This window comes from Mustela nigripes, chromosome 2 (genome assembly GCF_022355385.1).
Source record: "Mustela nigripes isolate SB6536 chromosome 2, MUSNIG.SB6536, whole genome shotgun sequence".
In the NCBI taxonomy this organism is placed as follows: domain Eukaryota; kingdom Metazoa; phylum Chordata; class Mammalia; order Carnivora; family Mustelidae; genus Mustela; species Mustela nigripes.
Genome location: NC_081558.1, coordinates 38,554,355 through 38,580,226, shown reverse-complemented (window position 1 = coordinate 38,580,226; position 25,872 = coordinate 38,554,355). Strand labels below are relative to the sequence as shown.

General features: G+C 44.5%; 1 protein-coding gene across 4 annotated transcripts in view; it reads left to right on the top strand.

Annotated features, from left to right (window-relative positions):
• The window catches only part of FOXP1 (forkhead box P1), a 685,031-nt gene that overhangs the window by 401,064 nt on the left and 258,095 nt on the right, over positions 1 to 25,872 (top strand). The gene's annotated exons all lie outside the window — the stretch shown is intronic.

Sequence of the window (25,872 nt, the reverse complement as noted above, 5' to 3'; positions counted from 1 at the left end):
ACATATGGATGGGAAGGCTGAGGCTCAGAGAAGTCAAGCTAGTTACTCAAGGTCACACAGCTAGCAAGTGTAAAGCCAGTCTGGCCGATGATTCTTCAGCCTTCCAGTATTTTCAAGCTGTTTTTTCTTAACCTATGAGTCCTTCTTTATCGCTTCCCTGAGAACTTATCTGTACCTTTTTTGTTCCTTTGGTGTTAAAACATGGGGGGATCCAGCAGTCTGTTACAGGCCTTGCCCCATCCCCAGGTCATGGCGACAGGTAACACTGAAGAGACACCTTTGCCTGCTTGTGATGGTGGTGGATCCTACTGTCAGCTGTCGGGGAGTGTCCACAGCTCTTGTAGCTGAGCTGAAGAATCTGTTCTCCAGTCACCACTGCAGTGGCTGCACCCCAGACACAGCTCATACGACTGTGTGTCCTATGCTCTGAGCCCAGGCTTCCACCATGATGTCTTAGAACAAGAAATGTTTATCCCTCCGTTGGAGTTACCTACGTTTTATAGCTGGGGCCATGGGTATAACCATTTCCCTGTGGTGCGACCAGGTTTTCTGTAACAGCCGTTGGCCTACGACATTCTGTTGTACCTCCCTCTGCTTCTGTTTCTTCTTCCTAGAAACTTGGATAAATATTGTCCCTACCCCATAGAGTTGTTGGAAGACTGGATGATGTAGTGTAAGCAAGTCACTTTGGTAAAAGCCTCACACAGAATTGACACACAGTAGGTATAAAGTGGTGTTGTTTTTCTTCAGGGAGCTTCTAAAGACTAAGTGTCATTTTCTTCAGTTATAAGCTCTCAAGTGACAAGGGAACCATCTCAGATACCAGGAGAATTGGGTAATTACACTCTGATTAGTCAAGTTCCCTCAAGGAAGTGATTTCTCTCTAGGATTTAGGATCTATCAGTTACCATGTGTTCACCTGTTAATAACAAAACCTCATTAACTGTGGCTGAAAACATAAGGATGTTTATCATTTACTTGCTCAGAAGTCTAAACGTAGGCAGTTTCAAGACTGCTTCAGAACCCGAGTAGTAGCTAACTATTGGGTCGGCTTCTCTGTGATTCTTTCAGCTTTTTCCTCATGGCTACAAGATGGCTGCTACAGCTCCAGGCATTATCTGCCTACACAGTCTCATTCAAAGGCACCAAGTGGGAGAAGGGGGCAAGGCAGAGAGAGCAAGAGAAAGAAATCTTTGTATGACTTTCCTTCAGTCAAGGAGGGAAATATCTTATATCCCTTGTCTTTTTTGGCTAGAACTTCATTAAATGTCTTTCCCTAATTGCAAAGAAAGCTGGGTAGGGGACAATGTCTTTTTTCCCCCCAGCTTGAGGAGTAGGAGGAGGGATATCTACATATGGAGTAACATTTCATTCTCCACCAGCCAAGATCAACTTAAAAATCTAGGTCGTGCCCGGCAAAGGATATGACGTTATTATTACTAATATTATTATTATTATTATTATTTTTTACTTTTGATACTATTGAGAATGACAGTACAGTTTTGGATTCTCACATTACTCCTGAAGCTGAAACTTCTTGGTATCCAGAGAGGATGGGTGAGCCAAACCCTGTGTTTACTTTATTCATCATTAGGTTTTATCCCATCTCTAGCTCTCTGTATATCACCCAAGAAATACCTTGTAGATGGCTCAGCTTCCTGCCCAAAGCCATAGTTCTGGACGGTTCACACCCTGCACACAGTGTTGGATATGACTACTCTCCCTCACCCTGAAAATGTTCTGTGCTTCTGGATTTGCCCATTGTGAAGGAAACACCCTGACAGCTGTGATGTATTTATAATGTCATGCAGCTGGCTTTCCAGTCACTTTGTTACATCAATACTAATCTTTCTTCCTACACTGAAAAATTCATCACACTTTGAGCTACAAGGAAAGGTTCCACCTGACCGTGTGTAGTTTGGAGTTTTCAGGGGAGAGACAGAGTGGAGGTATCCTACTGTGTTAAGAAATCTTCCAGAATGCCATTCTTGTTCCAAGTGGCTTGAGAGATTCAAACAGGTAGAGGATTCTTCCAGAATCTTCCTCCAGGATAGTTCACGCCCCCGAAGACCTGACATTTACGGGCAACATGTACTACAGAGAGTACCAAGAATGTTTTCCCAACAGTGAAAAAGATTACCTTGCTACTGGCTTTTTAAAGAAGGCACTTGTTTTTTGTATTTGTTTTTTGAAGACTTTATTTATTTATGACCGAGAGATCACAAGAAGGCAGAGAGACAGGCAGAGGGGGCTGGAAGCAGGCTCCCTGCTGAGCAGAGAGCCTGATGCAGGGCTTGATCCTAGGACCATGAGATCATGACCTGAGCCGAAGACAGGGGCTTAACCCACTGAGCCACCCAGGCGCCCCCAGGCACTTGGTTTTAATCCACACGTATACATCTCTCACCCGAATTAGTCAACTAAATTATTCTACCCTTCTACTCAAAATCATGATTAGAATTTATACAAAAATTAGATGAAAATCTTTAGAAAAATTAGGAGATTCCATATAAGAGTGGCATTTTTAAAAAGTCATGACCAAAACCATTTCCACTGAGAACAAAATAAAAATTTTAATGAAGATATAAAATCTCAAATTGGGAACCAGATATCCATCTGCTGAGGATTGGATTCTCATGAATATGGAAAATTTGCCACACTTCCAAAACTGCACACAGTCCAAGATATAGTAGCCCTTAGATGCGCGTGGCTATTTAAATTCAAATTAATTAAACTTACATAAGTTTAAGAATTTAGTGTACTAGCCAGGTTTCAAGTGCTCAGGACCCTCCAGCAGGGGGGCCTAGATCTGAACCCGGCTGGGAATGGAACACCTGATTCCGGGACATGATAAGGGCCTTCCTCTGCTGCCAAGAATGATGGTTGGTGTGAGTCCTGGTTCCTCACACCATGTCCTGGCTGCTGATACAGGCTGGAGTGGAATGTCAGTCCACCCCGCCCAAGACATTATGATGTAGATGGTTGGTTCCCCTAGGTTTTCAGGGAGAAGGGACAGTGAGGAAGGAGAAAGGAGAGGAAAAGGGGAACCAACAACATGGCTCCCTTATTTCTCCCCACTCAGCTACAGTGTGATATCAGCTGGCCTCCCCAGGTCGCTCTCCAGCTCCTTCCGTGCCTGGAATGAGGACTGCAGGACTTGGGCAAGTCTTTTCTAGACTGAGCCTCGAATTTTAATTTATTTTTTAGATTATTTTTTTAAAGGATTTTATTTACTTATTTGACAGACAGAGATCACAAGTAGGCAGAGAGGCAGGCAGAGAGAGAGAGGAGGAAGCAGGCTCCCTGCTGAGCGGAGAGCCTGATGCAGATCTCGATCCCAGGACCCTGAGATCATGACCTGAGCTGCAGGCAGAGGCTTAACCCACTGAGCCACATAGGCGCCCCTTAGCCTCACATTTGAATGCTACAGCACATCAATATCACGTCCACCCCCAGGCTGTCTGCATCTTGGCAGGATTGGTAAAACTCTTCCTGAGGAGCTGCGGCCCACCAGGGTCCACCCTCGCGGGAGGGTGGACCTTCTCAACCTCAGCACCACTGACATGTTGGGCCAGTAACTCTCCAGGGTAGGAACTGGCCTGTGCACAGTAGGGTGTTCACCAGCCCTCCTAGTGAGCATCTCCACCACTCCAGCTGTGACGGTTAACAGTGTTTCCAGATACTGCCGAATATTCTCTGGTGTGGAAGCTCGCTCCTGGATGAGAACCACACATCTGCGGAAACCCTGCCCAATAGAAGTTTCGGTGGACAACCTCCACTGTCCAGCAGAGTAGCCACCAGGCTCTTGAGGCTGCAGCACTTATCTGCTCTGTGGCCAAGAGCAGGTTCCTTAAGTTCTCTGAGCTTTCCTCTACTGATTTATAAAGTGAGGGTAGTAACACTGTGCATCTTAAAATCTTATTTTTTTTAAGATTATTTATTTATTTATTTGACAGAGAGACATCACAAGTAGGCAGAGAGGCAGGCAGAGAGAGAGAGAGGAGGAAGCAGGCTCCCTGCTGAGCAGAGAGCCCGATGCGGGACTCGATCCCAGGACCCTGAGATCATGACCTGAGCCGAAGGCAGCGGCTTAACCCACTGAGCCACCCAGGCTCCCTATTTTATTTTTTTTAAAGATTTTATTTATTTATTCGACAGACAGAGATCACAAGCAGGCAGAGAGGTAGGCAGAGAGAGAGAGAAGGAAACAGGCTCCCCACTGAGCAGAGAGTCCGATGCGGGGCTCCATCCCAGGACCTTGGGATCACAACCTGAGCTGAAGGCAGAGGCTTTAACCCACTGAGGTAACCAGGCACCCCTAAAATCTTATTTTAAAGATGAAATAAGAAATACATGTAAAGTAATTAGTATGGTCTCTGGCATATTAAGAATGAAGTCATTGGTAGTGTCTCAATTATTGTTTGTGGTTTTTTTTTTTCCGTTTTTAATTGTTTGTGTTACTATGGTTCCTACTCCCAAGAAAGCCTGGCTGTATGAATCTGGGGTCCTCTCTTGTCCATGGAGGCAGTCAGGGTCCTGGTTTGCCAATCTAGTTGGGCTGGAGCCAGGGCGAAAAGCCAGGCAGGTTGTCAGGACCTCACTCTCCCACCGCCACACCACAGTAGAACTTTTATCACAGAAGGAAAGAACCGCAACTTCATCCCTTGTCCGTGAGTCCTATCAGAAGACACAAGGCTTGTGTGAGCCCACCGGCTGTTCACCTGAACTGATGATGCACTGTTGGTCCATCCCTGACCTGAACCACTACCACCAGGGGCCTAGAGAAGAGAGTTTATCAAGTCTGTATTAGACCTCACGCTGGATTGATTTTGGATCTCCAGTGTACTTTGCTTTCAGATCATCTTGTGTTCTTCTTGACTGTGGGTCCTGACTCATTCTTCTAGCTTTTTCCAGGGACAGCAGAGAAGAGAACGTAGCTGATGATCAGGTTAGGCAGCATCTGTGAGGATTACAGATTTTGACTATTAGCTGTGGGAGTTTGTTGACTTGTGTGTTTTTATTTGGTTTGCTTTCTCATGAGGGCTCACATATATTACAGAGTTACCTGTAAAACACATGTTTAGTTTGACTTCTGGTTGGCACCTCTTAGTTACAAACAAGGCGGCACCAGTGAGCTGGCTAAGCACATAGAGGATTCATTGGCTTACATAACGGAGCAGTCCAGGAGCTGGATGGCCCTCTGTGAGCACCGTTTGGAAACTGTCCTGCCCTTGGGCTCACCCTTGACTTGTTGTGTCCTGGCCTCCTTCAGCCAGTCCTGGCCAGTGGCCTGGCCTCTTTCTTTTTTGTTGGGGCAAGCCCATTTTATGTTCTCAACGCTTGCGGCACTCTCAAAAGCAGGAGGACAGTCTCTCTCTCTCTCTCCCAATTCTGATGTGGGACACATCTGTCCATCAGCCAATCAGGGCAGCCAGGAGAGGTGACCGCAGGGATCCATTAGATCTGGTTTATGATTCTACCCTCTGGAGCCAAGAGCCGCCGCTCGCCAGTGGGAGATTGGGAAATGGGGCATTTCCCCAAGAAAAGTAGGGCCGGTGTTATCAGAGGAAGAGGAGCTTGGATGTTGGGCAGGCATAAACAACAGATTCCCATCACCCCATTCTCCTTCGATTTCAGTTGCACTGGTGACCCAGGGGGGAAAAAAAAATCTCATGCTTGCTGGTGTCTCCCTCTCGCCTCCAGAACGGCTCGCAGGCCTTGGCCTGAGTTTATTTACAACATCAGCACACCTCTCTCTTCTTTCTTGCAGCCATGATACCCTAGTCTTTCCCCCAGAGGTTGGAGTAAATGGCCTTCTCTGAGCCACAATCAATGGCGTTCGGTAAGGTGTGACAGAAGAGGCCATCTGGCACTTGTCCCACTGTCGTTTCTCCCTGTCCAGGGAAGAGGCGCGTCTGAGCCACGCAGCTCAGTGAGGGGCTGCTGTCCCTCAAAAGCCTCACCCCTAGACTCCCGTCTGGAGCACAGAAATGCCCCGAGAGTCCAACACCTGGAGGAATTCCCCCTTTCTTTCCCTTTGTGAAACTCCCCATCAGAACTGGGTTGTGGGGTAATAATTATCATGAAGATGATCTTTGAATACAATTCTAACTTGGAGTGCTCCACGCAGTACTTTCCCAAATATTGGATGGATTTTTTTTTTTTAAAGATGCTAGTGCTGAGATCACTGGCCCATTTCAATTTTTATTGAAACAAATAAACCCAATAAAAACATTTATGCTGAGAGCTATAGCACCACATAAAAGAATCACCCTGTATTGAATTTATTGATTTATTTATTTACTCCAACTGGAAAATCGAGTATTGTGTTAATGTATTTTATAAGAATCACACTGCTCGATGAAATGGCTAATTTATTTTAGCGTATACATAAATAGCTAGCAATTTTCCGTGAGACAGGCTAATGAAAATGATGCCATGAAATTGTCTATACTGTGAGGAGTGACGGAGACCAGTTATTACTGGGTGCGCGCTAAGACGCACTGAACTGGCCATCATATCTTTGAACTTTTGAACTGCTACTTGTTTCGTGTGATTTATTGATTTTGCTATCTCTCTGTTTAGCTCAACTTTAGTTTTTGCCGGGCAGTGCAGATAAGTGGCATAGGAGATTTAATTTCATGGGTATTTGGGGTTAAAACCTATCTTTAAGAAGAATGCTAAACATGTTTTAATAAAACATGAGTTGCAGGGGTTTTAGGTTTCTGTGTGATAGGGATCTGATAAGAAGGAAGGCAGTTTAGAGGCCAGCCCAGAGGTTCCAGGCAGGGGAGGTGCTCTTAGTTCCTGAACTGTGGAAGTTTCGTGGCGGTCACGTGTGTTTTATACCCCCCCCCCCCCCCCCCCCCGCAGCCCAGCTTCATTTGTAATTACATGTATCATTTCTGCCCTACCCATGCCCTTTCGCTTGTGCCACGTATTTTGCCTCCATGCCTGGTGAGGGGGTGCTTCCTTAGGTCCTCACAGGTGACAGTGCAGTGCCTCTCCTTCCCTCCCTGCACACAGAGGGAGGGCTGGCCACTCCTTGCACACACTCCTGGGGGCAGATCTCTGGCAGGGGTGTGGGGGGGTGGGGGTGGTGGTGCTTCCTGGAAGCAGCCCTGGCTCTCACCTAGGAGACTAAGGGCACAGAAGCTCCCTCCCCCATGTGGCCCTGGCTGGCTCCCAGCAGTCCTGCTCCCTTCCCAAACCCACTGTCTAGGGTCCTCATCCCAGCTGGATCTTGAGTGGGAATGTTTCCCTTGCTCCTTGGGCGGGAATCTCCCACTGAGTAACAGTGGCCAGAAAGCAGCCTTACTTTTTATTGTTGTCTTTGGACCCACGGAACTTTTCCTAAATATGTAACATCTTGAGAACTCATTCTTGAGATATATATGTGTGTGTATATATATATATATATATATATATATATATATATATATATTTTTTTTTTTTTTTTTTAAATTTTTTCCCCCTTTGGTTAGCCGATTTCCAGAGGCTGGCGTGACAACAGTATTTTATGCCTACTTTTTTCTTGGTGGGGGGGTGGGGATTGGAGGAGATGGGAAAGAGCTTTATCACGTAAAAGTAACCATCCTAGAAATTTCAGGTAATAAATTTTCAGGCGCATGAATGGTTAAGACTCTTCACTCAGTGACACAGTATGTGAATGTGGATTTTTTATGAAGGTGTAACAGTCTCTTTCTTTAAAAATCTGATTTATTTAGAAGATACTTTTAAATGACCAAGTAATTTTAACCTTCAGGGAGAGATTGAAGTGGGGGATTGGGGGGAAAGAAAGTAGGGGAGAGTTGGATCTTTGCAGGGGCTTGAAAATTCACATCCCCTTTAATGATTAAACTGGCAGGATCTTTATTTGGATGTTAAAAGCTTTTTCTTACATTGCAAACATTCTCAGCAAATTTACAGTCAGATATTTGGAAACAGCTAACACTTTAAAAAAAAAAAAAAAGGAGGGGGAGGGCCTGTTTGAACTAGGAAACAAAATTAGTGGGAATGGCTAAAAAGACAGACTGACCCCAACACCATTAGCTTGAAAAAAAAAATTCCATTTCATTGCAACTATGTTATTGTTTATTTTACCATACACATCCTAATATGGTTACCTCCCTGTCAGAGGCGGCCAAGCCCAGGGGCTGAGAGGCCCCCTCCGGGGAGAAAGCTCCTAACTGCCTCGCAGACAATAAGAAACAAACGGTACAACTCCACAAAAGGCTTCCCGGAAAATAAGTGTCAAATAAATCCTACAGAACTCTCGCTTCTGCCACTGAGCTCTGTCTGTGCAAACCTGTTCTTATACCACCGCTGCCCCGGCTGAGCTGCGTTTGTTTGGAAATAAGCCATTGCTTTTTCTTTTTTCTTTTTTCTTTTTAAAAAAACTATCCCCCCCACCCCCTCAGCTGAGGGCTCTGGATTAATTCCTTGAGACGTATCTTTGCATACATGTCTCATGAGTTATGTTTCCTGGAGCCTTTTACTAGGAACATTAAGGTAAGAATGTTGATTTAGCCCGGGACCTTTATCACTCAAACTAATGCTCATCAGTGATATAGACATTGTAAAGAAATATTGCAGAGGTCCTGCATGGTTCCCCTCCGGAATGGAGAGGTGCAGTTGCTTTTAATTGTCATGCATGGATGGGGGGGGGTAAGGATGCCACCAGGTGTGGGAGAGATGGAGCAGTGGTGTACTCACTGGTGTAAACACTGGTGAAGACACCCGGATCCTGTGGCAGCCACTACAGTTCATTAGCAGGCTTTTCTGTTTCTTCCAATTCTTCTCTGCTTGCAGTATTTCTTTTTCTTTCTTTTCTTTCTTTCTTTCTTTTTTTTTTCTTTTCTTTTCTTTTTTTTTTATTTTTCCTCCAACTCTCCTGATCTTTTCCAAATCCTCATGGTCTTGAGGCTTGCCTGTTATTATCTGCAACTCCAGAACAAAGGTAGGCTGCTCAACTCTGTGCTTCGGGGGAGGGCCAAGTTATTTTGGGAGGGATGTCTTCCTAATGCATGAGTGGCTGACCTAAAAGGCAGGGTGGGGGGGTGGGGAGATCACGCCTGGAGCCCAGGGATGAGAGAGCACGCACTGTGGCAGCTTTTATGGAGTGGAGTTTATTTTTATGCAACTTAAAAAGCAGCGGCATCTCTAGTAGAATGGACTCGTTAGCTCCTGCAATTCTACACTTGATGTCTCACTGGTGTGTACATTGCATTACCGAACTGGGATTCGGACATTTGGGGACACTTGAATTGACAGCAGCAGATAAGATTTCCTGGTTGGAGTCTGTATTCAGTTTATCAACATTAAATAAAGAATCTAGGATTTTTTTTTTCTTTCTTTCTTTCTTTTTTTTTTTTTTTTTTACATTTTAATGTAAAGGTGTGAGTGAGTGGGTGACTGGCGTATGTACTTTTCCTTTTTCCTTTGGTCTAATTGCTTTAATTCCCTGGACACCTCCACTTATTTCTCCCTGATTCTGTTCTCTAATTTTGCGTAATCTGGTGCTCTGTGAGAGTCAAGGTGGAGATTTGCTGTTTTTAACTAATTGTGCCTTGCTGGGTGGTGATACAGTACAAAGAGTAAAGCCCACAAGAAATTTCATCTCTACCTGAGAAGGGAACTGGAGTAGAGTAGTGCAGATTCATAATTGAAAATAAGAGTAAATTAAGCCTTAGTGAGGGATATTACAGGCTATTAATCATAATAAATATGTTTGGCAACGTTGGGCTTGCATTCTATAGTTTTCAGTTAAGAAAAAAATCAAAGTCCGTGATTCCAAGAGGGAATAGTTCTTCGGCTTGTGACATGCTGGGCTGTACTTGTTCATTAGTTCAAACCGCATTAAAAGTGAGCAGTTTTGTTCCAGAATCAAGTATGTCGTTCCCAAGCAGATTTGAATACATCCCCATCCAAATGTAAGCTCGGGTTCATGCCACACAATGCTTGTTTTTTCTGAACATCTCAGCTTTTGCCTGGAACTCCAGTGTAAGAATTTTATTTTACATTATTACGATGCTCGCACATTCCTGTTGGTTTCTTGGCTACAGATCATCTCTGTGCTGCCCCGTAGTTCCGTCAAGGTGAAGCTCTTTGAAAAATAGAAATCCAGCGTATTTAACCAAAATGAGCTTGAACAGCCTCAAAGTTTGTATCTTAGAAAGCTGCTAATTATGCTTGTCGTAAAACATATCTGAGTGGAAGGTTCTGAGTCCAAACAGAATCGAGTGCTGCTTTAGAAATATAACTGTAGTCTGTGCTTTTAAAGAGGTTTATTTTTACTTTGGGGCCATGGAGGGGGTGATTGGAATTAGTAGCCTTTAATTAGACGGGGAGATATTCAAATTTTACAGGGATTTATGTTAGAACATGGAATGGCGGGTGGCTCTTTCCTCATTATGAATCCTCCCTGCACATAATGAGGTTCATCATTAGTTGATGGAGTGAATTTGCCCTAGCTCTACCTTGAAAGGCACATAATTTACATACTACTTCAGAGCCTAAGCTTTAATGGATTCCTCGATGAATAAAATGAAAAGCTACTTTCTTTAAATTTTTGAACACTGTTTAGATAATACGATTTTAATAAGACATTCAATTTGCTTGTTAAGTATATTTGAAAGTGCTTTTTTTTTTTCTTTTTGGGAAAAATATATTTTGGCTTGCCTTGCTGTATATCACAGTGGATGGTTACCCTCACAGATATAGCAGAGAACATATGGGGTACGTTTGGGAGGAAATGGGGAGAAGCTTAGGCAGAGAGCTTTTTTTGCACGTGAGCCTGGAGATTATTGATTTTTATGTGGAAACTCTTCAGACATTAAATGATGATAACAGAAAGGTTTGAAAACACGCTTATTATCCGTGTGCGGTTTTGCATCTCTAAAACGTGTGTGCACGCTGGCTCTAGCCAACATTGACAAAACAGCTACTTGCGCCTCCTGATTTATTTTAAGGGTGGAAGAGCAGAAACTTCCCCCGTGCCGCTGCATGTTTGGGACTGCTGTAGAGGTACGCTCTGAGTCCAGGAGGGGAGATTGAGTCGGAGGCTGTCGAATATGTTATCAGGTCATCAACTTAGGAGCGTTCTGGTCTACCCCATAAATTCCGCAAGTTCTCTGGCTCCGTTGCTCTTTCCTCTTGGTCGGAATGCGGAGAGAATCAGCTTGGAGGCGGCAGGTTCTGAGCACGGATGTCTTTTCAATAAGTATGGAGGTTTAGTAATAGCATGTTATTGAACATGTCCTTTGCTTGCTCGAGACAGGTCACCCCTGCGTTTGCTATCACTGCGGCAAGTGGAAACAGGGTTCTGGTAGTTTGTCACATTCAGAAGCAGGGAAGGTGTCTAAATATAAGTGAAGCCTTGTTTTGATAGAACGCTTTATTACCTGAAAATGATCAGCATATATTAACATTAATAGAATAGTCCATGTCATTCTTTTTTAGGTAATTTACCTCTGCTACAGACCTGTCTGCTTTAAAAAAAAAAAAAAAAAAATCTTCCTCCCTTCTAAAACATATATTTGTTTAGAGAGTTTTCACTGAAGTGTACATGACAATTACAGCTGTTCATTAACAAAATTGGGTATTTGTTTTAAACTTTAACCAATCACTTTGATATGCTAATTATGGTGTAATTTAATTTGAGCCCTGTAATGATGATGCCGTTATTATGGACATAAATGATGCAGTTAAGCTGAGAGTAATCTCATTTGCATACTGTACATGCCAGTAAATTAAGCCCTTTCTTCGACTGCTTCAGCTTTAATTTTCCACTTCTTTTCACACAGCTCCTTTTCAGCCCCTCTCTTATAAGCCCACTTTGTAATAGTCCTGATGACTGTTTGATGTGAAGAGTTTCTGCACCACAATAATGCACGACAGAAGATGTAACATTTAAAGGATTCATTATCTTGCTGAGTGTTCCTTTAAGAAGGGAGGATTAGAGACAGTGGAGGGGGGACAAAGTGTCCTTTCCATGGGGTATGAAGGCCCCCAGTTAAAGTAATTTGAGATGCCAAATGTCTTCCACTCACCCCCAAGTCAGACTTGGGACCTATTATTTATAAATGATGCCCCCCTCCCCAAACTGTATTGTAGTTGATGGTCACAAATTGTGTTGCATTCAGCAGCAGTGAACTTCATGTGATCCCTTATTGTAATTACCCCATGCTAGTTGGAAGCAAAAGTTTAATTTAGCCCACATAATACAATTCTTCAAATCTGGGCTTTTATAGATGAGATTATAATTTTAAACAATTCCAAGATAGACTGACTGCCATTTTCAAAAGGGTGTTCTTTTCCCTCTCCTCTGCCCGGATTGTCAAATAAACACGAGTTTTATTCAGTTGTGTGGCGGAGATGTCCTTGGAATGTAAGATTCTGCCTTGTGCCCTCCTGGAGCCAGGAGACCCGCTGGGTGGCTTGCCGTGGCCAGCCGTGGCCGGTAAACTGTCATTCCTTGTGAAAAAAAGAAGGCAGAGGCAGAAGGAAGCTCTTCTACTCCAGAGCGGGTTCTCCCTGTGGCTCCTGCTGAAGCCAGTGGGAGTTGAGTGGGAGTAACTGAGGACCGAATTTAGCTCTGTGTTTTTAAAAGGGTCATGGGCCTAAAAATAGTTCAAGCTTCTTAACTCTCCTGCAGGCTACTTCCTCGGCAAATGGGAGCGTATGAAAGCAGAGTAATTGGCTGTGTCCATCCTCGTTTCTTGGAGCTAAAAGCCTTGCCCTTCCTTTGTAAGTGTTCCCCAGTTTGATGCCTCTTGACCCAAACTTTTGCCAGCTGATTTCCCCTCCCTTCCTCTCAGCAATATGGTCAGGAGGCTGCCTTTTCTAACCTCGTGGCACGCAGGGATTTCCTGCTCTTGCCGGGATGAAGTGCACACGGGCTTACTCAGCCTGGTAGCAATGATGACTGGAATGGGGAGTTTTTGCCTAACTATGGAAAATTTTTTTTTAGTTAAAAAAAATTTTTTAAAGTTAGGCTCCACGCCCAGTGTGAGGCTTGAACTCGCAGCCCTGAGATTAAGAGTCTCATGTCTCACTGACTGAGCCAACGAGAGGCCCCCGATTTTGGAAACCTTAGTGCAGGTGAACATGTCCTCTCCCAGCTGTTTTTGAATTAAGCAAACGCGGCCACACTGTTCCCGTGATGCCAGGCTGTTCAGCAGTTGGAACTTAACAAAAAGTGTACAACTTAAAGGGCTTTTGTTTTCTGTGTGTATCATTTCAGAAGTACCGTAGAATGCAGAGACATGCAGAAAAGCTTGTAAACATCTTTGCCCATGGCCATGATGTCACATCCAATATTCTGTTTTTCAAAAACGTGGAAGTGTTGCATTTTCGAGATCACTGAGGGAGACAGAGGAAAGAAATAATTTTATATAATAGTATAGACTGTTTTTATTTTTTTTATTTAATCATTTAGGCGAGACTTTCTTAGTTCAGAACAAGCCATTCATTGAGCAGGTATTCCCATGGCGACATCTCTTCCCTCTGGGGAGGTGAATAAACAAGTGCATGAAATGCCACCAGATGAATATTGATTTCAGGTCCTGACACTTGGAATCACACCTTGCACGTAATAGGTGTTCAAGAAATAGTTCCTGGTTGAAATCATCGTACTTACTCCTGTAGGCTTGTGGGCATCCAGTAAGAAAATGGGGGGGGGGCGGAGGGTGGCGCCTGGCTAACTCAGTTGGTGGAGCACATGACTCTTGATCTCGGGGTTGTGAGTTTGAGCCTCACTTGGGGTTGTAAGGATTACTTGAAAATAAAAATTAAAAAAAAAAAGAAAAGAAAATGCAGAAGGAGGGGCACCTGGGTGGCTCAGTGGGTTAAAGCCTCTGCCTTTGGCTCAGGTCATGATCTCAGGGTCCTGGGATCGAGCCCCCCATGGGGCTCTCTGCTCTCCAGGGAGCCTGCTTCCCCCTCTCTCTGTGCCTGCCTTTCTGCCTACTTGTGATCTGTGTCTGTCAAATAAATAAATAAAATCTTTTTTATAAAAGCGCAGAAGGAAAACTTTCTCAAGTTTAAGACCTTTAACTATGCATGACGGTATTTGGATCGTAGATCTCGTCAATCCATTCCTCCTCTGGCCCCTCCCTTGTGCAGGAGCCACTGTGGAGTCTTTGCTGGTAGACAGGAGCGACCCTCGAGGGAAGCCCTGCAGCCCCAATTATTGAGGAATGCCTGTAGTAATAACTGGGCGTTCGTGAACAAGAGCCGCGTACTAAGTGTATGTTCTAGGTGGTGCCGCTGAGCCCTGCCAGGAAGCGGGCAAGGTGGGCATCGCTCTTGGCATCGCTTCACCATGGCATCTGTCACGCACTTGCAGCTCTAGGTCACACAGGTGTTGGGTTGCAACCAAGACTTGGACTCCTTCAGGAAAGCTCTACCGTCCTCACCCCTGGACATTACATTGGCAATCCCACTTATCACCGGAGAGAGAGAGGCAAACACACACTCTGTAGTACTACGTACTGTGTGTAACTACATAGAGAGATGATATGTATGTATTTACTTAACATATTCCTATACCTGCATCTTGCATGTATGTTTTTGTTTTTAATTTTATTTATTTGAGAGAGACCGTGAGAGAGAATATGAGAGGGTAAAAGTTCAGAGGGAGAAGCAGACTCCCCATGGAGCTGGGAGCCTGATGCGGGACTCCATCCCAGGACCCTGGGATCGTGACCTGAGCCGAAGGCAGCCGCTCAGCTGAGCCACCCAGGCGTCCTTGCGTGTGTGCTGTATGTAACATTCATTGAAGAACAGCCACAGAACCCTTGACATCTTTTGCTGCTGTAGCCGGTAGCGGCCTGGAGGGTAACTGACTCCTCCCTGCTTACCGATGAGGAAACTGGCGTCCACACAGATTGAATGACTTGCTGACCGAGGTAGAAAGTGACCGAACGGGGCTTCGAACCCAAGCCTGTCTGTCCAAAAGCACTTGCTCAGTTGAGTCATCACTCCATGCTCCTTCCCACTCCCAACCTGTCAGTCACTTGAGAACGTTTCGTGCTTCTCGGATACTTATTTTTTTGAGTACCTGTGGTATTTAAGGGCTTTCATGTTTATCTTATGTTTTGTGGATTTCGGCTCTAAACGTGTGCTCTAAATAACTGAGACATCTAATTTCCCAGTCTTCAGTGTGATGTAAATTCCTGGCAGAAAGCCACCTTCCCTTCACCACCCCTAGCCCCCAAACTAGACTGTTGATAAATTCTTTTTTTTTCTTGGGTGGAGGAAAAGGCTGTGCACCCTCCTTCCCTTTGACTGAAGTCTGTTTTACTTTTATCTTGACAGGTGACAGAATGAGTATCAGCTGTAGGATTTACAGATGTAGGGATCTGTAGATGTTTCCATGTCCCCCCATGGTCATGCTCAGACTCGAGGCTTACATTGTTACACAGGGCGCAGGCTCCATGGAGAGAGAGAAGTGGGACTGTCTCAAAGAAACTCTAGCTTCCTTTCCCAACCCTTCCTTCTCTCTTAGCAGTCCTAATCCAGGCATGTGAGGTGACGGCAGTGTGGATGCTCTCCCTTCCCTTCCTTATATTTAGAAACTCTTCCAGCCTAGAATCTTGGCATGGGAGCCAACAGCCAGATGTGGCCACTGAGCTCTCGAAGGATGGCTGGCCTGAACCGACGATGTGTATGCCATTTTTACGAAATCCACACTTAGTATGTATGTATGAGTTCAGTGACGTAGTGAAAAAGAAGGATGTAAAATACCTTGTTAATAACTTTGTTGATTACATGTTGAAGTTGAAATATTTGGGGTACATTAAGTTAGATGAAATATATTTGCGGGGTGCCCGGGTTTCTCAGTCAGTTAAGTTTTTGACTTTGGCTCCCATCATGCTCTCAGGGTCCTGGGGTCGAGCCCTGTGTCAGGCTCTGCATGCGACGGGGAGCCTGCTTGTCCCTCTCCCTCCCCCTGCTCCTGAGTTTTCTCTCTCTCCCTCTCTTTCACTCTCTGTCCTAAAAAAATAAATAAGATCTTAAAAATAAAAGTAATTTCCCCTGTTTTGTTCTGCTTTTAAAAATGTGTCTAGTTGATAGTTTTAAATTACGATGTGTCTTGCATTTATGGCCCTCAGTATATTTCTGTGAGACAATACAGCCCTAGAATGGACATCCTACCTCCCCTCCCATGATTGGTGGGCTAGGGGGAGTGGCCCAAAGCTTTACCCTCCGGATGGAGAGAGAGCTACAATGTGCATGTTCCACGGAGGACCTGGCCTGAGGTGGAGGCTTGGGAAGTATTTGGGGATAAAGCCTCAGACAACACATCTACAAGGACGACACTAAGGAAGTAATCCCCTTGGTTGTTTCCACACCTTGTCCCTCCTGACCAGGTTGGGGATCTAGCACTTATTTCACTGTTTTGAAGAGCTTGGACTTGTGAAGTGTTTCCATACCCAGCCAGCATCCTTGATGCCAGTAAAGCTTGGCTCATCTCCTATAATGTTTCCATTAGCACAGGTCACCAGAGAGGAGACAGTGTTGCCAGGAGATTCTCTCTGTTGGACTCTGATCTCCTATAGGAATTGGTACCTGGGGTCCTGGCACCACAGGCTCTTACTGGGGCTTTTCTGTTAGGTAAATAGATGCATTTGCCTCTTTGAGACTTTTCTGATACATATGCTTTACCTAGTAGAGTTGTACCCTACCTTGTTGTTGTTTTAAAAGTTTTATTTATTTATTTGTTTATCTATCTATTTATTTATTTATTTTTAATAATCTTTGCATGTGATGCGGGGCTCGAATTCACCACCGTGAGATCAAGAGTCACACCCTCTTCCAGCTGAGCCGGCCAGATGCCCCGTTTTTCTTTCTTTCTTTTTCTTTCTTTTTTTTTTTCTTAAAGACAGAGACAACATTATTTTGAATGTGCATTATCCAACCAATACTAGGTATCTGTCTCATTAGGTACAGTGGACTCCCTGCCTTCAGAAAACTCGTTTACTATCTGGACAAGTAAGGGATATCACACATAGCTTCAACCCAAGATGTGAAAATTCAGTTTTGCTGGATTGGAGCTGTTGTTTGCCTTACAAGAAGATTCTTTGATTTTTCAAGAGAAGTCACCATCAGTATCCATTAACAATTCGCATATCCCTCACATTCTATTATTGTACAGATGATTTAGGGGAAACATTTTAATTGTAAATTGTCAATAACCCCAATCCCGCCGAAAGGTGTGTTACAGACCTACATGTTGTTTTGGTTTTTTTCCCCTAAACATCTATGTCAGTCCTTAGAAACCCAGGGAAGTTTGATATGCAGTCTTTTCTAAGATTTTTTTTCCCCCATCAGACTAGATGGAAGCCTTCACTGGAATGAACACATGGAAATTACAGCTGTCACCTCATCCATTAAAAGCAAGCATTCAAGTGGGATATTATCCCACTTTACTTTTTGGTCCTTAAGAAGTCAAGGGACAGGGTATTAGATGTGAGATGGCCATAGGAATCCTGGGTCCTGGCAAAGATCAGTACCCAGCACGAAATGTGCCCACTTACTTGTTAAGTGCTGAAACTGCTCACCCCTCCCTCTGCCCTAGTCTGCCTTGAAGCTTCGGCTTCATTAGTATCAATTGGTTTGCAGGGTGTTTATATCTCTGGGCCACTGGCTCCTGGCTATGATTATTGCTTGAAATTTTCCATACACTGCTTCCATTTTCAATCATCTTACCCCTAGTTGGCCTATCGTCGACTCTTTGAACTTCACAGGAGAATCGTGTTAATGGTAGCTTTTGTCCTATGCGTAACTGGGGAGGAAAATGCCTTCCACTCATCTGCATGAAAGCTCGGGGAGGAGAGCCTCCACCCCTGCACCACCCTTGCCCACCAGCAAATCATCTCTGAACAGAAGGGAACAGCTGTTCCTGGGCATGTCCTTGGAGCTGCAAAACTTTCTTACAAGGCAGGGCGGCTGGCAGCTCTAAGGTTTTAAAGAGCAACCTCGCTCCCCCCACCCCTGCAGCCCCCCTCTCGCAGCACTTTTGCTGTCAGTTCTTCTACAAGGACGGTTTTTGGAAGGGCAGCCTGTGCTGTTCCTGGGCTGTCTGTTTTTATCAGGTGGTCTCAGATATAGGAGGTGAACTCTGCTGGATTAATTTGGAGCTGGGATGGAATGAATGGTTAGTCTCCTTTAACTATGTACTGTTTTGAGGTGTTTGTCCCTAATCGCCATTCGGGAAATAGTCTGGTTGTCCAAAAATACTTGTTAGTTTACTGGTTTAATGTTCAGGTTTTTTTTTGTTTGTTTGTTTGGTTTTTTTTGTCCTTCGCCTGTCATGCATGTGAAAGGTATCTCAATTTCTTGTAACTGGAGGCGTGCCCTTCTGTCTCCATTTCTCCAAACTGACATGCAGGAAACAGCAGTTGAGAGCATTGTAAGCATTGTATACAAATGCGCTTGTAGCTCCTAAGGTCAGTTATGGTTAGGGATGAGCAAAGGCCAACAGCAGCTCCAACACCCAAGTTAGTGACCACCGTCACATGGAATGTTGAGGATACCAACCCTGGGAAAAAAAGAGCAAACATTCTCTGTCCTGGAATGAGGTTTGAGTTGAGCTAAAAGCACCTTGGGTATAGCAAGGCCTCAAGTTCGGTTTCTGATCACTCTTTCATGTGTGCTAGAATGTTTCATAGCTGCTTTCCTTGTTGTATTCTGAAGATGGGCCCACACTCATCGTCTCCTGGCCTTCCCAGCGTCTGCAGGAACCAGTCGGAGAGGACAGGCTACAGAGCTACACCACCTGCTGTAATCTTCATTTTGGTTTTGGGAGGCTGTGCATGTCTGCACTCCTGGTCCCTCTCCTTCAGAGCCCCATTAGAGGTCCCTACCCTTTTCTTTAATGCTAATTCGAAACCATTTTTCTCTTTGGAATTTTATTTTTTATTTTTCATTTTTACAGATCTGTTGACATCACATGCTTCTGGCCTTAGAGAAAGCCTATGTATTTATTTTAGCTTTTATTTTCTACCTCGGAGATGCCATGGAGCATCGGTTGAGGGTTCCTACAGTGCAGTAGCTAGCAGGTGGCTGGAATAACGTCCTCCTTCCTTATGTCAGTGCCCATAGCAGACATTGCTAATCGATCACAGAGTTGTTTCTCAGTGAGCCTGATTGTGGCCTGTGAATCTCTCTTTTTGACAGTGCCAACTTCTTGCTAATCAGTAGTGCTTGGCATGCAATCTATTTGTGCTCCCTGCTGTAACTGTGAAGATTTACTCATATGTGAATTCAGCTAACTGAATGCTATTAATGAATGGTGGCACATCTTTTATCTTAATTACTTTCAGATTCCCCTTATATTATCTCAGTGTCCTAAGCGCCCCAGCCTCTTCAGAGTTAATATTTTGGTCGCATGAACTTTTTTCAGATGTGACCTAGGATAGACTAGACAGCCCCCCAAAATTCCTGCCAGGGTGTTGATCCTGAAACAGACCAAGCACCGATTCCCCTTTGAGCTGTACGACTCTCCCTCACATACAGAATTTTTTCCACATGCAACTGAAGGCTCACCCAGAAAATGGATGTGGCCTTCATATGGGAGAGAACACTGAGATAGGAACTCTCTGCCTTTTGGCAAATCGCCTATTACTCTCATTCTGAATTTCCAGGATTCTAGGTGCTGACACCCCATATTCTCTGACATCTCCCTAGACCACAGTCGAGTTAGAATCCATCAAAGTTATTTATGTGCTGCAATGAAAAAAAAGAGACTTTTCCTGCTCACTATTGTTTGTCATTATTTCACCTGTTGAACTTCTTCCTGAGGTTTTTTTTTTCTTGTTCTCCTTATAGTTTATCTTATTTACTGCTGTATTAGAGAGAGCGATCGAGGGCAAGCAGGGGGATGGGGCAGAAAGAGACGGGGAGAGAGAGAGAGTTTTTTAAGCTGGCTCCATGTCCACCGTGGAGCCTGTCACAGGGCTCGGTCCCAAACCTGAGATCAAACCTGAGCCAAAACCAAGAAGCGGAGGCTTAACTGACTGAGACACCCAGGCACGCCTTAATAACATATTCTAAAAACTTTCCCTGGTAAATAGTGCTTAACAGCCATCATTTTTTTTTTTTTTTCCTAATGCACTAGGAGAAATTCGAAGTGTCCAGAATTTATACTTCTTTTGGCGTAACCGTTAGGTCCCTGATTTGGTGTTCTCTATGGTCAGCCCCCCGACCCCCCACCCCAACCTGCCCCCAGCGCCCTCCCTTTGGATGTTGGTAATAAATTAAATCTCTTTTCAAAAGATAGAAATCTCTCCTAGTTTTTCTTATAATATAGCTGTAGTCAGGTTGGTTCTTTTTTCCTTAAGTATTTCTAGTATCAGATGTCTTGCCTTCGGATTCGCCGTATTTATAATGTGAAAAAGAGAATTAGTTCTTTTTGTTTCTCTTGAACATAAAAAAAGAAGGAAGTGTCTTTGCAGGTGTTATTGTGCCTAAAACATCACTGTGCTTATGTTTCATTATTTGTTTTTAACTTTACAGCCTACATCTGCATTTTTCCCCGGTCAGAATGAGTAACAGTGATAGATGGTTCATTTAGGTGAAGGAGCTATTTTAAACCAAATTGTCCCCATTGAAAGAAAAGGGGGACTTTGCCGTCAGCTGCAGAAATGCGGTTTTTCACCAGAATGATTGGTTACTGAACGAAAGTGCATTTGAAAACTCCCTTTTTTTCTTGTGTGATTAAAGAGGACAGCAGAGAACGAGTATCTGGGTAGTCAAAGTGTTCTGGAATCTTTTCCCTCACTCTGGCAAGCCTGCCTTCCTTGTAGGTGTATCTCAAATGGAACAGAATGTGTGAAAGCCATTTAAATGATTATTTGATAATTTAATAAAGGAAAATGCTTCAAGCCACCACACCCCTCCTACGGTTGATAAGTGATGCCACCTACTGCGAAAATATTTTACAAAACACTTTCGTTTGGAATCAGTATCAAATAATGATTTTAAAATAAAACATGTGTAGAGTTTTCTCTTGGCTCTTCCCAGTTTCGGGAGCAGACTGTCAGCTGCCCACCCTTGAGTGGATGTACCAACCTCTTTTTTCCTCCCACAGAGTTGCTTCTCTACCCACAGGTTTGGCTTAGCAGGTTTCATATACTGGTATTCAGCCCTGGAATGACTCTTAATATATTTGCATTTAATTTTTTTTTCCTTTGGATGGTAGTTGCGCTTAGCATTTAAAAATATTATCTGCTTGCTGTGCTAGGTAAAGGGGGCGCATATTTCTTTTCTGTCGTTCCTTTGTTTTAAGGGGGAGGATTTTAAAGAGTTGAACCATTTGTGTGTACTAGATGCACACTGTGACTTCTGAGGGCAGTTTGGTGTGCCCAAGGCATTCTTCTGTGCCGATAGGAGTTTCTTGGTACTAGAACAAGTCAGAGGCACTGCACACCCTTATAATTTCCCTGGCCAGTTTGGTGCATTTGCTTTCTGAGAAACTGACTTAAAGAGCAATGAAAATGGTCCACTTAAAGGCTGCACAGTGTACTTGGCGTCTCTGAATCCTTAGCATCTACGGGGCGACGTTCTCCTCAGGCTCCAGGCTTTTGTGAGGAGGTCCTGTTTTGTCTTTTTCTTCCGTTCTGCCCCTCCCCCCTGCCCCGCGCCCCTCCCCAGCCATGTCTGCTGTGGCTCCTGCTCTCTTCGGCAGCCCTGCTGTCTGGAGCACCTTGTGCAGCTCCAGACGGCCTGAGGAGCTCTAATTGTGAGCAGCAAGTTTGCAGGGAGCCCTGAAGCTTGCAGCCATTGCCGTCTGAGCTTGACACAAGTGGCACAATTATCCAGAAGCCCTTGATGAAGCAGCAACTCTTAAGGATACTCGAGTGGTCGTGGAGCATTCCAGAACTGAAAGGAACTTGCTGCCGGGTCGATGCCCAGTCCATCTTGTTGTTACTGTTTCGTACGCCCTGGCTAGCTTAATGAGATGGTATGGAGAACCCAAGGCAGCGGATCCAACTTTTTTTTTTTTCCCAAACTCTCTTGGTGACATTGACTAGAAAACAAGGGAAAGAAAGAAAGAGACATGGCTGATTTGCATATTGTACAAGGATATCGTGGAGCCCAGACGATGAAATCTGAATAAATACGTGGATTTTGAGAACCTCTTTTTTTTTTTTTTCCCTGACAGTATTCAGCATTAAGTATACACTTAAGCAGTAATGACTCTGAAGCTATGCTTTGCATTCATGAACACACACCGTAGGGTGACGCTTCAAGCTCTAGGTGAAGCCAAGATTTTCTGAATTATGTTTCATTGGGGAATTTTTACCTTTTTTTCCTGTTTATGACAGTCATTTCATCTGGTTTTATAATGAGGTCAGGAACAGGTGAATGTAAAATAATACTAGTAAGTGGAGGGACTTCTGTGTTAATGATTAGGCTATTTTTTAAATTAAAAAGTTCTGGTATTTGAAACACGCTCTGTACTTTAAGCACACTTAGCAGTAATTAATCAGAATGAAAGATTTTAGCACTCCCTGATTATGTACAAATGATCATGGCTACCTGTCTACAAGAAGTCACAGAAACCGACATAATGGCTAAAACTGGGGGAATAACGGTTGCCTGCTTGTTTTTTTTTCCATAACTGCCAGTAAATAGAAAGAATTAGCACTTGTGTCCTATGGGGGTATGCTTAACTCCTTCCCCCAAAAGACCAACTTTTCCCTTTTATAAAATACAGGTCTGCATATTAAGCCAATAACCTTTAAAAAATGAGACATCAGGAAAAAAAAAAAAAACAACAAGAAGAAAACCCACAGTAAAGGCATTTTACTAGGGAACTCTTACAGCCCATTTTAAACATCTTTTGTGTTTCCACATATCAAGCTACTTTATGGACTTTTGCTGTGGCATTGCCCTTCAACGAGAAAGCTTTTTCCATTTTGTACCATAAAGAATATTATTTTTCTGCCAGCCAATTTTCTCTGTTAGTCACTAATTGGCTACATAAATCTCGGGTGTTGAGAATGAGGAATGTTTCAGTGTCATAGAGTGTAATCTTCACCCTTATTTACCAATTCATTAAGATTCATTGATGCAGGATCGGTGAGAGGAAATGACAACATAAATCAGACCTCCAACATAATGACCCTAATCAGTTGGGAATTGCTGGAAATGTCATGATGAACTATGTCCTTGTGTTCGTGCCACTGTACATTGTCATTGCGCTGCTTTATGAGTGGGACGCATCTTCCTGACACTGACTGTATTTAACGAAAAAAGAGTTGTTAAAAACCCGATTCCATTAAAGCCGTGAGATCCATACAAGGTCCTGTGGTATTTAGCCTTGCGCCCTTTACCTTCATCGTAACTGCTTAATGGAGCCGCAGTTTAATGCACATGTAGAGTACACCTGAGTAAAAACTCCCCAGGAAAAAAAAGCAAAAAAAGCAAAAAAGCAAGTTGATTTATAGCTTGTCATGTCTTTATTTAACCCAATAGTTTCAGCGTGTATGGAGAATTGGAAACAGTAAGTTCTCCACTTAGGTACCAAATCTCTTGTCACTAAGCTGAGGAAGCATCCCACTGACCTCGAACTCCCTAAATATCGTCTCCTTCGGTGACGTGTGGGATGAAAACCTCCGTCTCCACAGGTTTGCTGATGGTAACTGCTGGTCATTCCTAGCATAATGTGTCAATTCAAAATTAGCGATAGAATTTGACAGGGGCTCCTGTAAAGAGGTTTCTGGATTCCCTCCCACCCCCGAAGGGATTGATTTTATTCTACCACATTCTTGGAATTGGTTACTGGAAGACTTGGGGGGGGCTGGTTATGTGGCTCATGCGCATTTTTCGATTTAATACAGGTTATTCATTTAGCTGTAATGAATTAACCGGGCGACGGTGGGACCAGCCCGGCAGGCAATCGTCCTTCCCTTTTACTCACCGCTTATTAAAATCTTGCCAGTGAGCAGCAATAAACACCTTTCAGGATGTGAAGATTGAAAATTGTCGCTTTATACTCCTTTAGTTTTTTTTTTTAAACATCAAGCATGAGGGTAACCATTTTTTTTAATCTTAAAAAAGATCTTTATGGTATAAGGCTGAGAAAGACCTATAAGAGAACAAGACAAGTTTACCTAATCTTGACAGCCCTGGGTGTAATCTCACTCTGCTTGTGACAAGTCAGACTCTAAGATTTATAACTCCTTAATCAAATGTCTAGAAGTCTCAGGAAATGTTATCATAGGACTTCCTTTCACATGACTTACTGAGAACGCAATAGACCGTTAGATAAGCTTTACACTAAGCCGGACCTTAGAATAATTCAAATTGACTAACAGTTCTGTTGGTTTTTTTGTTTTGGGGGGGTTTTGTGGAGGGTTTTTTTGTTTTTTTGTGTGTTTTTTGTTTTGTTTTGGTTTGGTTTGGTTTTTTGGCTTTTTGTTTGTTTGTTTGTTTGTTTTGGTTGGGGGTAGAATGTGTGTCTTCTCTTTCAGCAGGGGTGTGCGCACAGTCTTGGCACACCGGGTTGGGGGTGCACTCTTTGGCTCCCAGGAGAAACACACAGTCCCATTTTGAGCTCTGTGGGCTCTAGGTAACCACACTTCACGTCCTGAGTTTTAGATCTGCCTGGTGAGCCCTGAGGAGCCACGCGCATGGAAAAAACCTGCCCACCGCTGGGGCGGTGACCCTGATGTGCTCCTTCGGCATGCAGGCAGCCTCCGAAGAGGGTCTGGGTCCTGGTTCAGCTGTGAGGAGGGGACCGCAATGGGTTCCGAGCCACCCGTGCATCAGGGGAAGGCTGAGTAAGAGCGTGAGAACCACGGCAGCGCGGGAACCACACCGGCCTTCTCATGTGGTCCGGGGGGCCCCAGCACCACCAATACCACGAAGACCAGAATGACTCTCCCCACCCACAGCCAAACCAGAAACGTCCTGCTCACCCTGCCCTGTCATCAGAGGGGACTGTCAGCTGCTGTCTGACATCCTGTGTGCTTTGGCTCCTACCCCAGTCTGACCAGTGCAACTGTCCCAGGCCCTCTTTCTGGCTGGTGACAGCTCACTGCGGTGCACACGCCCAGAGACTGCGTGGCCCAGGTGGTGGGAGGCAGAGAGGGAGGGGAGACAGAGGTGGACAGAAAGATGAAGGGAGAGGGGGACAGAGGGAGGGAGGCACTGGCTCACTGCGAGGAGAGAAGAGCGGAAGAGAGAAGGGGAAAGATGCGTGGAGGGAAGGAGGAAGAGAGAGGGAACCCCAGGAAAGGAAACGGGAACCCCAGGGCAGACCCCGACCTCACCCATGCTGGGCCGAGGCCCCTGCCCCGGAGCTAGTATTTCTAAGGATGGCCTCAGCTAGAGCGGGGCTCTGAGGCCACCAGGAATCTAGCCCGGGCCTGCTGAGCGCTCTCCAGTGTCAGCGTTATCCGTCAGACTCAGAGCAGGAATCCGCACTTTGAAGAACCCAGCCTTGCCTACAGAAAAGATCCCCGAGATTGTTACCCGTTCAGACCTTGCGAGACAAAGGGAGACACCCAGGTTTCTAACCAGAGGGACTTTGGTTAGCTCCAGTAAATGGGAAGATTAAAATCAGTGTAATTTAAACTCTGTCTCCCCAGAGGAGTCCAGCATCACAGGCTGCCAAAAACGTGCCCATGACCTTGATGTGTCAAGTCGAGTTACCTGTAAAAAGAGGGCCATCGACAAAGTTGTGTCTGTACCCCCACCCCCTCTCTGGCCGGTTTTTGAAAACTTAGAACCACTAGGTTCCATCTGTGAAACCATCCTGTGTTTCTATAAGGTCACGGTTTTTTGGGAGCTTAAAGTAAAGACTGCCTAAATATCCGAAGACATGATTTTTCTTAGCCCACCCTGAGCCGCTGTGGTTGG